Source organism: Kryptolebias marmoratus, linkage group LG15 (assembly GCF_001649575.2).
Source record: "Kryptolebias marmoratus isolate JLee-2015 linkage group LG15, ASM164957v2, whole genome shotgun sequence".
Lineage (NCBI taxonomy): Eukaryota > Metazoa > Chordata > Actinopteri > Cyprinodontiformes > Rivulidae > Kryptolebias > Kryptolebias marmoratus.
This window is the reverse complement of record NC_051444.1, coordinates 7513246-7526702: the sequence shown is the minus strand read 5'-3', so window position 1 is coordinate 7526702 and position 13457 is coordinate 7513246. Positions and strand designations below refer to the sequence as shown.

General features: G+C 37.0%; 1 protein-coding gene across 1 annotated transcript in view; it reads left to right on the top strand.

The window, feature by feature from the left end:
• The window catches only part of galnt18b (UDP-N-acetyl-alpha-D-galactosamine:polypeptide N-acetylgalactosaminyltransferase 18b), an 82479-nt gene that overhangs the window by 24129 nt on the left and 44893 nt on the right, over positions 1-13457 (top strand). The gene's annotated exons all lie outside the window — the stretch shown is intronic.

Sequence of the window (13457 nt, the reverse complement as noted above, 5' to 3'; positions counted from 1 at the left end):
CAGACTAGAGACAGGTGTAGATGGGCGTGGCAGGAAGGCAAAAGAGTGACTGGGGAGGAGTGAATAGTGACAGCAAACATAAACAGGAAAAACTAAACTGAAACAATAACATAAACGAAACAAGACAATAATCAAAACAACAAACTGAAAATACCAAACTATGACAGAGAGAGACAGAACATGAGAACAAAACCAAAAGTCTAAAATAAAACTCAAAAGGAAAAAACAAAACTGAAGAAAGCAGGAAAAACAAGAACCCAAAACTAAACTAAGAACAAACCCAAAAATGCTAGAAATCATGACACTGTCAAACTTTTCTGCAGTACAGAAGGTGCAGAAAGGTATAATACCAGAACCATTACTTACAGATTATGACTCATTGTTCAAAAATGTCAGAGTCCTTAAAGAAAACCTAGATTCTCATTGGCTGTTCAGACAAAGATTGTGTGTTTGCTTCATGTGAACTTCTCAGTCATGTGTTTATTTGCAACAGCTTAAAGCGCAGGCTGAAATAGCTCGCCAACTGCTGGGTCATTTACCGGGAAATCCATGGTGCATCATGGATGGATCATAACCTAGTGCACCAGATGGCTTATTACACTAAATAATCTGGGAAGTCCTCTGCCAAAACTGTCTGAAAAAGGGCAGGCACTTAAAAAAAATACTTAGCAGGTGATTAAATGAACCATCTGTCTGTTTCCATCACAAACACCCAGTCTTCATCCAAACTACACCTAATCGGATCGAAAAACAAGTGAACGTTTCTATTTCTCCCACATAAAGTTGGGAGGAATTAGCCTTGTCTGATAAAATAGTATTTTTTTTATATTATCATCACTCTGGAAAGACATAGCAGCAGGATACATTATGTGGAGAAGTAAAGCAGAAAACGTCATTGTCATGCTTTGGAATATTTTGATTTTGACACTTTAACATTCAAATCAAAATACACGCATTGGAATGATTGATCAACAAGTTTGTATATAGGACTGACCAGTACCAGATTTTTAAAGCCTTTGACTATTCCTCAAACAAAAACTCAGGGTACAATATAACAATCTGCCTAGACTTGATTGTCATGTTGTTTTATTGCAGAATATTATTTTAGAGCATTTTAGGGATTCTAATGGGTTTTGCACATTAATTTCTTAAATGAAAGAAGCACACTATTAGTTATGCACTATTCTTTCACATCCATCCATTTTCTTTACCCGCTTCTCCTTTGCAGGTTGTGGGGAACTGGTGTCTGTCTCCAGCAATCACCGTGCTAGAGGCGGGGGACACCCTGGACAGGTCTCCAGTCTATCACAGGGCCACATAGAGACAAACAAGACAAATAACCATCCATACTCTCAATCACACCAATTAACCTAACATGCATGCTTTGGGTCTATGGGCAGCAACCGGAGTACCCAGAGTAAACACACATGAGCACGGGGACAAAGGCCTCAGGCCGGGCCATGAGTCTGCGACCTTCTCGCTGGGAGGACACACCTCTGACCATGACAGAACAACATAATTTAACTATAATCAAATGAAAAACATCCTGAACCAAAGAGTTCCAAACATTACAGAGTCAACATCTCTGTATAGAGTGTTTTTTTATTTATTTATTTTGTTAGAAACAAACCTAACAGCAGTTTGGTCTTATCGGGTCTGAGCGGGGGACGCAGCAGGCTTACAGACATCCCTGCTGTGCTGAAGACCTGATCTGAAGGCGTGCTTGTAGTGCACACAGAGGGGAAACTGAGTATTAGGGAATTGTCATCATCATGGATCACAGAGTCTCTAGCCAGTCAGCTCTGCTTCTGCTTATTGTTCCAGCACAGATACTAAGTCTAAAACATACTCGCATATTGGACTTCCTGCGAGCGAGTTAGCAGAGCTGCAGCTTCTACCAGCACTTGACTCTTGTTACTCTCCCTTCTGCCCCCCTCCTAAAGGTGGTATCTCATTGGGCTGTGACTAGTTGGTGAATGGTATTCATGAGAGAGTCTCCTGAATGTCATTGTAGGCATCTCCAACTTTTCTCGAACCCATCTGAATTTTGCCACAGGCATTTCCAAACCCTCTCAAGAGCACTAGAGCTGTATTTTACCATCTACATGTGAGCTCTCCTCTGACAGAAAACATTTCAGGCAAATGTATAGGTCTAAAAACCACGCTGCTGATAAATAATAATTATTCTAAAATTGGTCCAAATCTGCCCATCTTTATTTCAAATGTGTATTCCAGCAGATTAAATCATAAATGTGAGGGCGGCGGACAAGGTCAGCACAAAGCAAGCCGACGTGGGCGGATGTGGCAACAAAATAATGACCACAACCAAGAATAAAAATTTCCAACCCATGCACATGAAAAAAATAACCCATGATTTTCAAAAACTGACCACTCAAAACATGGACACGTGGCTTGATGGTCACTTGGTCAAGTTCAGTGAGACTACTTCACAATTTCCCACAATTTTGATGATTTGTTTTCACCAACCACTTTCCCAACAGTCACGGCTCAGTGAGATACCACCTTAAGAGGTCACTATGAGAAAAGTAAAAGCACTAAACAAAAAGATTGGAATAGAATAAGTTGTACAGGAAGCGCATTCTTCATACACAAGCATAATACAAAACTTACCTGCAATAAATAGGCAATTTTTTTTAAAGTTTAAAATTGGCCAGAATAAGTTTTGCGGTTGAGGTTTTTTCAACTCAACTTGTTAATTTATTATCAGATGGGACAGATATAATAATAAGAATTCATATTAGGATCATAAATGTTAGGATTTGGGTGTTTCTGAGTCATTTTTGTTGACTTTCATGTTTAGTTCAGCTCCTTGTGTTCCTCATGTTTTAGATTACTCTCTTGTCTTGTTTTCTTGTGTTTCCTGTGCCACTATTCACCTGGTCTCAGCTTAGTAGTTTTCCGCTCAGCCTGCCACGCCCACCTCACCTGTTCTTCATCATCTCCCAGCTGTAGTCAATCTTCCATTCACCGTCAGCCCTTTATATTAAGTCTCTGGTCATTTTCTCACCACTGGTTCTTTGTTGGTTTCATCATACAGTCAGGTACTCTCTTTGTGGTTTCTCATTTTTGGTTTTCACTTGGTTGTTTTGGTGCCACAAGTTCCTCATGTCAGTCTGCATTCTGGGTCCAAACGCTTCTACAAAACCTGTCAATAAACCTGACTGGTGCTGCCATGCTAAGGACAAATTAAACGTTGATTAGCAATTTTCAGTACTAACAAATTCAAAGGAGCTACCATTTATGCTTTGAATTATTTACCACTTACTTTTTCTTGGTAAAAATTTTAACAAGGTGTTGTTAACTCTAAGCAACTGTAAAAAAAAAAAAAAGTATTTCTGTCACACAGCCACACTATAGGTTTCCATAGATACCCTGACTTCATTTCACTGAGGCATGCTGACACATCATAACACCTTTATTTTTGTTCCTCTGCTCATGCAGTTTTCAGAGTATTTTGAGAACTCTTTATGCTGTCATTTTTAGGTTTCTGCCATTTGCAATAACTTTTAGTCTTTTCCTCACAGCCTGAGTTTTACTATCAGGATGTTTGACTCTATTGTGTATCCTCACTTTAATAATTCAGCCTGAAAAGCAGCAAACCAGTTTGATGTGAGATTATAGAAAAAGAAAAAGGTTACACTTAAAATTGTCATTGCCGGTGAATGATTGGTATTGGATCAGAAAGACAGATGTTGTATGTGAAAGAATGTTTGTTATTTTTCACCCTGTACATTTCCACGCCCCGGGCCACATGAGTTTATTTTTCTTCCTATCCAAGCTCTGAAGTATTTTTGATTTATTTCCCATATTGATGAGTGTTTCTCTTAGAAGAGGCTACAGCCAAGGCTCTATAAAATACTCCTAAGAGGCCAAACAATGTCAAACGCAAAAACGAAGATGAAAATTGAAAGGTAAAAAGGGAGAGTATGCAACGAGAAAGCCTTTTTACAGGCTTTGCTGAGTATGTTAAATATGATAGAACATTATAAGAAAGCTATCTCAGATGACCAACCTTAATGGAATGACATCACTCAGTATTTCAAGTTGAACAGTGAGAATGAGACTATGTCCAGAGCTTACTATCACTGTTTCATCATTTTGGCTATTCTTCAAAAGAGGGGAAATATTGCAGCTAGTTGCTCAGAATTTTTCAGCCGTTAATGACATTGAGTTTCTGGAGGGGAATCCTTCTCCTAAAGGATGAAAAAGCACAAAGAAAGCCTTTGTATCCTTCTGAAGGGCATGGGTGATTTCAGCGCTTTAATGAGGAGGAATGAACAAAAGGGGTAGGCATGACAAAGGCTGCTCCAAATAAACATGACCCTCCTCCTAAATTCTGCCACTGCACATTGCCTCTTGGGAATAAACAAGAGGAAAGCAAGATGCACACCCCTCTCCTCGTTCATAAGGAAAATGTCATTGTGACGTGCCAGTTACTGATGCGTCCTAATGAGAGAGTCACAGAGGCCCGAACAGAACCCATACAGTCATTAATATTGTGTCGTACCCAGAAAAACAGACTATTGGTGTTTTTATTAGGAAATAGAGAACTTCCAGTGAGACAGCATCAACAGCATGAGTAACATTGCTGTAAAAATCTGTAAAGCTTATAATGTATAAGAGGTGCTACACTGCAAAGACAAAAACTTTTTCACTACGAGTGTTTAAGTGACAAGTTATTTTATCTGACTTTTACGAAGCTTGTTCGTTTTTTTTTCTCCTTCTCTGTCAGCACAGCATGTTTTGTAACAGCGTGTTACCTTATTAAACCTGTCTGTCACAAAGAGTGGCAGCTTGTAAAATCAAAACTTGAGAAAAGTGGCATTGTTTGGTCTTTTTCTGTTGTTCTAACACATCCTTTGTGGTCTTTACATTTATATACAAGACATTGAAATTGTGGCACTTTTTTTTGTTAATGATCCACAGAGCAAAAAAAGGAACACACACAAAAAAAAATACTGTCACAGTTGAGATGTTTTTGAAATCGAGTCGTGAAATCAATACAGTTGTTTGAGATGTTGAGCTCATGTTTAATTAAAAAAGCAACCGCAATCCATTTCATTCCATTTGTTTTGTTCCTCTTGCTCAGTGTCATATCCTTCAGGGTTACTTAATGAAATGTGTGATCATTAACAACATTTGCCTGAGCTGTCCTTTCTCCTGCTAATTGTAGATTACAGAAAATCATTCACTCTCTTAGTTTTTGTCTTGTTTTGCTTGAGTCAAGGAATATTTTCTTGCAGTTATGATCACTTTAAATCAATACGCATGTGATAATACATTTACCAGATTCACTGACTACAAGCAGTCTTATAAATCTTTGTGTGATAGAAAGTTTGCACTAAAAGCCCAGTTCATTGTTGAACTGCAGACAAGCCAGAATGCTATTTCCTAATGATCTGGGACTCATGTTGGGACTTGTGAAATGGTTTTGAACCAAGCATTGCCAAAATCAATTAAACCTTTAAACTCGTTCTAAACCGCAGGGACAGCCAGTCCAAAGAAGATAAAATTAAAGTAATGTGATTGTGTCATTTAACCTCTGTTAAGTGACTATCATCTGTATTTTGTAGTACCTCCAGCTGGCAGCGGCAGGAACAGAAAGTTACAATTCTAAAGAGATGAAAGCATAACTGACCTCTAATTTTCTGTAAGATTAGAGCAGCTCTGTCTGCTTGCATGTTGGAACACATTCCTAAGACATAGTTTTAGTTATACTTTATTTGTAAAAAGAAAGACTAAATAGTCTCCACAGGTTAAATTAGTTTTGGACTCACCGACAGATACTCAAACACACAACCCACACACAAACATGGGCAAAAACATTACCTTTGCCTTTTGTCAGCAGGCGACAGTAATCTGTTTCCGTCTCAGTTCTTTCATTCTCTTGAATAGAATCACAGTCTGAAGTCAGGTAGCTACAAAAACTAGTCGATGGTATGTAACTTGGACCTTGTATTTTGCTGTTTACCTTACATCTGTTGTTGAGAATAAAGCATAAGGATGTAGGTTTCATGATTACCATATAAAGCTTGGCACTCCATCATCTGAATAACAGCCTGTCATAGTTTTCAAGTGTGGAATTCACTGATTTATTAGTAATACCTTTTGACTTTTTGCTCTTTGTTGTTTTACTTTCTCTGTAAATCTGTGTCCAATCAGCACATTCTTTATGTTCAAACATTGACTATTTACAAACGATAGCTCTGCTTACTAAAAGTTCAGGTTTTTATTAAGTCAATTTATTTGTTTACCTTTTTATCTTTTTCTATTCTGGGTTTGTTGAGTGATGGTTCTGTTGTTTAATGGTACATATGTGGATATGTGCATGGACACGTCCTCAGTGATAGGCATAGGGGTCATTGGGGTCGCTGTACCAACCGTCTAGACCCCTCAGATCCTCTGGTTCTGGACTGCTCTGCATCCCCAGAACCAGAACCAAACAAGGAGAAGCAGCATTCAGTTTCTATGCACCACAAATTTGGAACAAACTTCCAGAAAACTGTAAAACAGCTGAAACACTGGGTGCCTTTAAATCTCAACTTAAAACCCACCTGTTTAGAATTGCTTATGGCTAAATTAGGGTTAGAGTGCGGGGTTTTGATGTCTTCGATGTTTTTCTCTTTCTTACTGTTTATTCAATGTCACATGCTGTTTTTATTTTGTTTTTTGTTTTTTTAATTATGTAAAGCACCTTGAAATGCCTTCCTGCTGAAATGTGCTATACAAATAAAATTTGATTGATTGATTGATTGGGTGGGAGGGGCCTCAGCCTCATTCCTCTTCAATGTGTTTCTACCAATAAATGCACTTCAATCTGAATAATTTATCAAAGTTGAATTGCCTTGGTCTACGCTGGTCTACGTTCCGTCCCTCACCTTTTGTTGTGAACTTCGGGTAGTGACTGAGGGAGGCGTTCAGGCATGTCAAACTGGGAGGAGACCACAGGGAAGCCCCAGGACTATGTCTCTCAGCTAGCCTGGGAATGCCTTAGAATCCTTCCGGAAGAGCTGGCTGGAGAAAGAGATGTGTGTTCTTCTGTCCTCAAGCTTCTGCTGCTCCGACTAAATTCTGGAACAAGCTGCAGATAATGAATGGATGGATAGCTGCCTGTGATCCACTGTTATGCTATGTTTTATATTTTAAAAAATGACATTAAACACAGGACAGCATGAACCAACAGCTTTATATCATCACATCTTATTTCTTCTCAGAGCTGTTAGATACTGAACTGTGACTCAATCAACTGGAACATCTTTGATACCAAACACTAATCTGACAACTGAAGCCCAAAAAATAATGATGGCAATGAAGGCCATTTATTTATTTACCCTGTATAGTTATTTTTAAGTAGCTGCTCTCTCAGCTAACAGTTTCTTTGATGTGAAGATGTAAAAACACAGATTTTTCTGCTGAAATATTCAAGTCGATGGTGAGATCTGCCTTGAACAGGCTGTTGTTTTCGTCAAGGTCATCTCTTCATTCTCAGTCAGTGTCACAATTAATGTACAGTGATTATTTTGACTCCAGCAAAGTGTTTGATGTTTTGGCTTCTGACTCCTCGCTCATTATGTTTGATGCAAAGCAACACAATTACTGAGGATAAACTGACTGTTGTAATTGGAGGGTACAATAAAAACATGTGCAATAAGTCACAGAGTCATTTTGAAATAGTTTTCTAGTTTCAGGGGTAAATAAGGGTCATTTTCACTGATTAAAGCAATAGTCATTTATAAACTTTAGATAAAGTTAAAAACAAAGTACTTGTACAGTTTCCCATACAAAACTTTATCTTTTTATGTTTTTCTGTTGTAGTGAGAATTCTTATGTTCTGTATCTTAATGCAAATCCTTCATAAATTATTGCAGTAAATCCCTAAAGTAAACTGCTTTAGTGAGTTCAGAAATACTCTAATATTTTTTAAGCAAAATACTGATAATACAACGGAAAGACTACTTTTCCCTCCCGGTTTTATTATCTAACTTGGAACTTGGAGAGGGATGTAAAAAGAAACTCCAACAGCTCACAGCAGTTTTATCAAGTGTCTTCATCTGCACTAGTGTGGGTTGGCGCTGCAAAAATTTATCACACCTGCCAAATATAATATCAGCGTTTCAAAATCAAAACATTTTCCTTTCCACTGCTAAAGAATGAGTAAATATAATTTGATGAAATCTTAATGCACTCAGCTGCATTTTTATCTCATGGGATCAGATTTATAATGTTCTACTGTATGTATACTGTCCTCTCTCAGTAAGAACTTTAAGTGCTGTCTTTTCTCTAAAGATGTTATTTTTTTACAGTTAGAGTAATGAAAACAAATGTTTTTCTCCTGTATTTTTTTCACCTGCTTTTTCTCCCCCTGAAACTGCGGGAGCAGACAGCTGAAGCTCAATTTTCTTTCTTTGCACGCAATGAAAGCATGCTTAGTGTTTCACCTCACATGCCAGGAGTGCTGCTGGGAAGCTTAAGAAATGCAATCCATGTCTTCACAACCACACACACATGGATGCTGCTTTTCCTTCAGGTGTTTGACTACACTTACGTTGAGTTAACACCGATATTAGATGGCTGCACATATTCTTCAGTTTGAACCTTTCCTTGAAAGGTTAAAGGTACTCATTGCAAAATCATGAAGACCAGTCAAAAAAAAAAAAGATTCAGATTCAAATGTATCAAGTAGTAAACAAAATCTGCATGTTTTCTCATATCGGTGGTTAAAATTTGTGACCAGATGCCAGCTACCATGTGTGTTTGTTTCCCTACAGAAAGAGCCATAGTGATGGAAAGTAGATCAACAATGCCAGCATCCAGTCTAGAAGAAGTTTTGCAAAAGCCACATGTTTGAAAGCCAAGCTCTGTCTTTATGACGGTCCACCACCCTACTTCATCCTCGACATTTACTCTTGACAGTTATCCTTCTCAATTTTTCCCTTTTCTTTCATGTTTAGCAGCAAATTCAGTCGTATATTTCCACCTAAGCGTCTTGTCTGAGATTCAGCATTTGTCTGATTTATTTACCTACACAGGCTACATCCAGTCAAATACAGATCAATCACGTGTCTCAAGCTTTCATGTGGTTTTCGGCAGATCCAGCCAAGTGTTTTTCAGAAATGCATACATAGAAATACATAGAATACATAGAAAACTACCAGAGTCAATGTTTTCAAATTGAATCATTTGATATAGTCCATAATAACCTTTTTTCATACTTTGCAATGAGTACCTTTAAAATTTGTCCCACGAATGTCTTTGATGGAAAAACACATCAGAATTCATGTTTATTAGAACCAGTACTGTAAGGCTGTGTTTGTCAAACATCTGCTTTATGTACATATGCTAAATTAACCATGCTCAAACAACACCAACCTGCCTTAACTGCTGCTGAAGGGATTCACCACCGAGGGAACAGTCTCTGTAGGCTTAATTAATCACTAGCACAAGCAGCCTGACGAATGAGGCTTCAGGCAGACTTGTCCAGATTGAGAGACCTGCAGAACTTTTATCCCGTCTAATCACTGGGTTGTCTTATCGAGGCCTGAGAGTCTCCCTCTCCCTTTCGGAGCAGTAAAACTTTTAACCACTGTGATGGATGTGAGGAGTGCTGCTGCCTCAGGCTCATATGTTCTCTGTGTTCTTTCTACTTGGATGTTGATTGGCTTTGATTTTTTTTTTTATGTTTCTCGGTGTTTTTTGAAAGTTGTGATGTTTGACAGAACTCTCTGCATAACGCAGCTTTATATTTTAGAGATGCACAATGCAAAAAGCATTGTCATCACAACTAATAAGCTCACATAAAAAAAAAAATCAGTTCTTTGCATTGGCAGAATTTTGTGCTCGACCCTGTACATAACCTTGGTCTTGCAGTGACACTTTATAGTTCTGCATTTAGAGCTAAGATTTTGGTGAGCATAGATTAAAGTATAATCAACAACAGTGCCTGAGGAAGTTGCTATCTTTATAAGAATGTAGGAAGTGTCATTGTTGTGTTTGATGTTTAGAGTTAAACACTAGAATTAGGAGAAAAATACTTCACTCACACTTTTGCACTAAATGAGAAGTTAAAGCAAGCAGCCAGTTAAATAAATATTCATAACAAAGCTTCAAACAGCTTGAGTTAAAAAAAAAAAAAGGAATAAAAATCTCATCCTGAAGATGGTGATAATTAGGGTCTGATAAACAGATTTTTATAATCTAAGAGTTTTAGTCTTTGTGCTGAAATAATTATTCCTTGGGTGTTGTCTCACATTTAGTGCTATAAAATGAAACTTAATGTATTTTTCCTTAACTATTCCAATAATCATAAAAAAGCTATTTGAGCCAGTTGGGGGCAGCAAGATTTGCATATAATTAACCTTTATATAAAAATAGCGAGATTGGAGAAAGTTACTCCTTTAGATACTCATCCATAAAGCACAAAGCAAATACAGTGAGCATAACATTAAAGGGATAGTTTGGGCATTTTGAAGTAGTGTTTGTGGAAATGTTAGGAACAAATATCTTACCTGTTGTAGATGGCTCTTTGGACAGTCTCAGATTTCAGAAACAGACTTTAATTCTGATCAGACTGATGAGCTAGTTTGAAGGCTAAAGTGGATTTCTGTCATCTTAAAACAGCTCCACTTCCCAACATTTTATAGCAGTTCATGCAAATTCTATTTTATAAATCTTTACATTGCCTTATACAGTTATTGTAGCAGAAATAATATGATATTTCTGTTGAAAGTGCCCCAGGCTGCACTGACTGCTGCTACTATTTGTGCTTGCAAATAAGAATTCTATGTAAATGATCATGGTATCAGAAACCAATGTTGTTGTGAAGGTGTATCTAATGATGGTTTTATGAACTACTAAGAAATATTTGAAAATTGAGTAGCAATACACTTTGATCCTAACCCTGTTTGGAGTAGTCCTATCAGGATTAAGCTTTATTTCTTCAAACTAAAGCCTTCAAGGGGCTATTTACTATGGATTAAATTGTTAATTATTTATAACCTTTCCACTGAAGCACACTTTAAAATGTCTGAACTGTTCCTTTAAAACCAACCGTGTAGATCTATTTCAGTCCAACAAATCAGTTCTGACTTTCTGAGGCATGAACTCCACAAGACTCCTGTTCTATCAAGCATCAAGACACTGGCAGGAGATCATTTAATTGTTTAAGATCAGTGGTTTGTTGGTTTGTCTGTGTTGTTTTTTTTATTTTATTTTTTGCTTTATTTCTTTGTTGGCAAAGTCAAAACCTTGACCTTAAAGTTCAGTTCCTGAATCTTGTTTTTGCACTGTGACAGTGTGCAATTTTCAGACAGAGGACACTGCAGTCAGGAAATATTGCTGCCACAAACAGGTGATATTTATGTACATGTCAAAAGAAAAAAGCATTCACACAGATGTCAGGATCCAAGGTTTCCCAGCAGAAAGTTATGAGCATCACTCTGCCTTGGCTTGTATTCTTCCTGTAGTTCATACTGCAACCGTCTCTGATAAATGAAGCACACGGCCGTCTGCATGTTGTTATAAAAAACAGATGATTGATCGCACCGGGCGCCCTTCATCCATTACTCCACGGTCCAGTTCTGATGGCTGTGCGCTCATTGCAGATGTTTTCAGTGATGAACATGTGTCATCATAGACGATCTGTCCCAAAAGCCCAAACGCAACAACCTGCAATGTACTGCTTACTGTTACCCTTTATTTTATCATAGACAACATAAAGTGGGAAGATAAGGGAGGCACTCTGGTTCTTTTTTAAGATTTTAAAGTTTAAACAAAGTTCTGTAATATATGTTTTGTTTTGCATTTCAAAGTAATGTTTTATCCTTTGCCTTTTCAGACAAAATTCCTTCTGTTTGGGCTCATAATGTAATCCTTTCACACTTTCCTCCCCTCTGTTGTTTTAGTCTCGGCTGACATGTTTTGTCATGCCAATGTTAAAACATTCTGCTCATAAATATTAACTACCTCCAATACGCCTAAAACACTATCTGCTATAAACACACGCTTAAACTTCACCTTGTGTTTCGCAGTCAATGCAAACTTAAAGTCCCTTTGTTTTTTTTGTTTTTTGAGGATTCTTACATTTATTCTGATTTTTTCTTCAAATCTCTGGAACTTCACCAATGATTTCAGCTCTAATTTACATGAAACTGTTGTTTTATAATCAGCAGTTACACTATTGTTTTCCTATTTTTTATTTTCTATACGTTTTTTGCAATCTACCTACTTCTGCATACTTAGTCCTATTTTAGCCATTCGTATATCAAAACATTCACCTTGTTCAGGATATGGGTGTTATGACTTTTGGTTTTTGTAACTTTTATACATTTTAAAATATTTAACTTTATTTACACATATTTTCACCATAAAATCACATTGAGATCATTCAGTTCTGTTCTTCTACTTTTCTCTTTTAGCTAGCCTTTGGCTACTTTTAGCTTTTAGCAAACTTTTTACTGCTTTTTGCCATTTTTAGTCTAGCTATGATATAATTTGATATATTTAGGTTAGCCTTTTGCTACCTTTAGCTTGTGTTTTGCTTCTTTTAGCTTTCAACTAGCCTTTTGATACTCTCAGCTCAGGTTTAGCTATTTTTGTCTTTAAGCCAGTGTTTGACTTCTTTTAAATTGTTTATAGTGTTCTGCTGCTTTCAGCTTTTACAACAAAGTTTCACCATTTTCAACAAATTTCATCAAAGTCATTCAGCACTCAGCATTCACACTGATCACAAGGAAAAAGTAATTTTTCTAGTGATCTTTATTATTTTTTTAAAACCAGGGGGAAAAAAACCATAGTATTTACAAGCATTTTATTTTCTTCTTTAAAATAAAACATATGTTTGTGTCTTGTTGGGTGTGACATATTGTTTATAACCTCATCCAGCCAGCAGTAACATAAAATACTAAAGCTGTGTAATGAAATGTGACTTCATTCATTTTATTGTTCTATAGCCTCAGTGTGCTGCAGGGGACTGATGCCTTGTCTTTTAATGAAATTATTACCACATGATACCAGAGACAGTTTTTATTTAATTTAATTTCCAGCTGATTAGGACATTTGAGTTAAAAGTATGACATTGTTATCCATGACTTGAAGGTAAATATTAGGAAATTGCTCTTTTTCATTTAATGTATGCAATTATTTTCAGAGATGTCTCATTGGCTGTAGTAAAGAGTGTCATTACTTCAAATTGTTTTATTTTTGGTGGTATCTGTTTTGAGGCAACTCATCATAGCACTTGCAGTCTTAGAGAACTAGATGTTTAATCGTGAACTAAAAGTGCCCTATATTATTCAGGCCTGACTGCAGAATCTCAGTGGTATGCAACACTGTCCAAACAGCCACAAAGAGTCAACAGAAGTCATGTATTATAAGAAAAATAAGCAAAAATCCCAGCCTATTTGTAGATTTTCAGAGGTAGACATTGTTATTATGTGAGT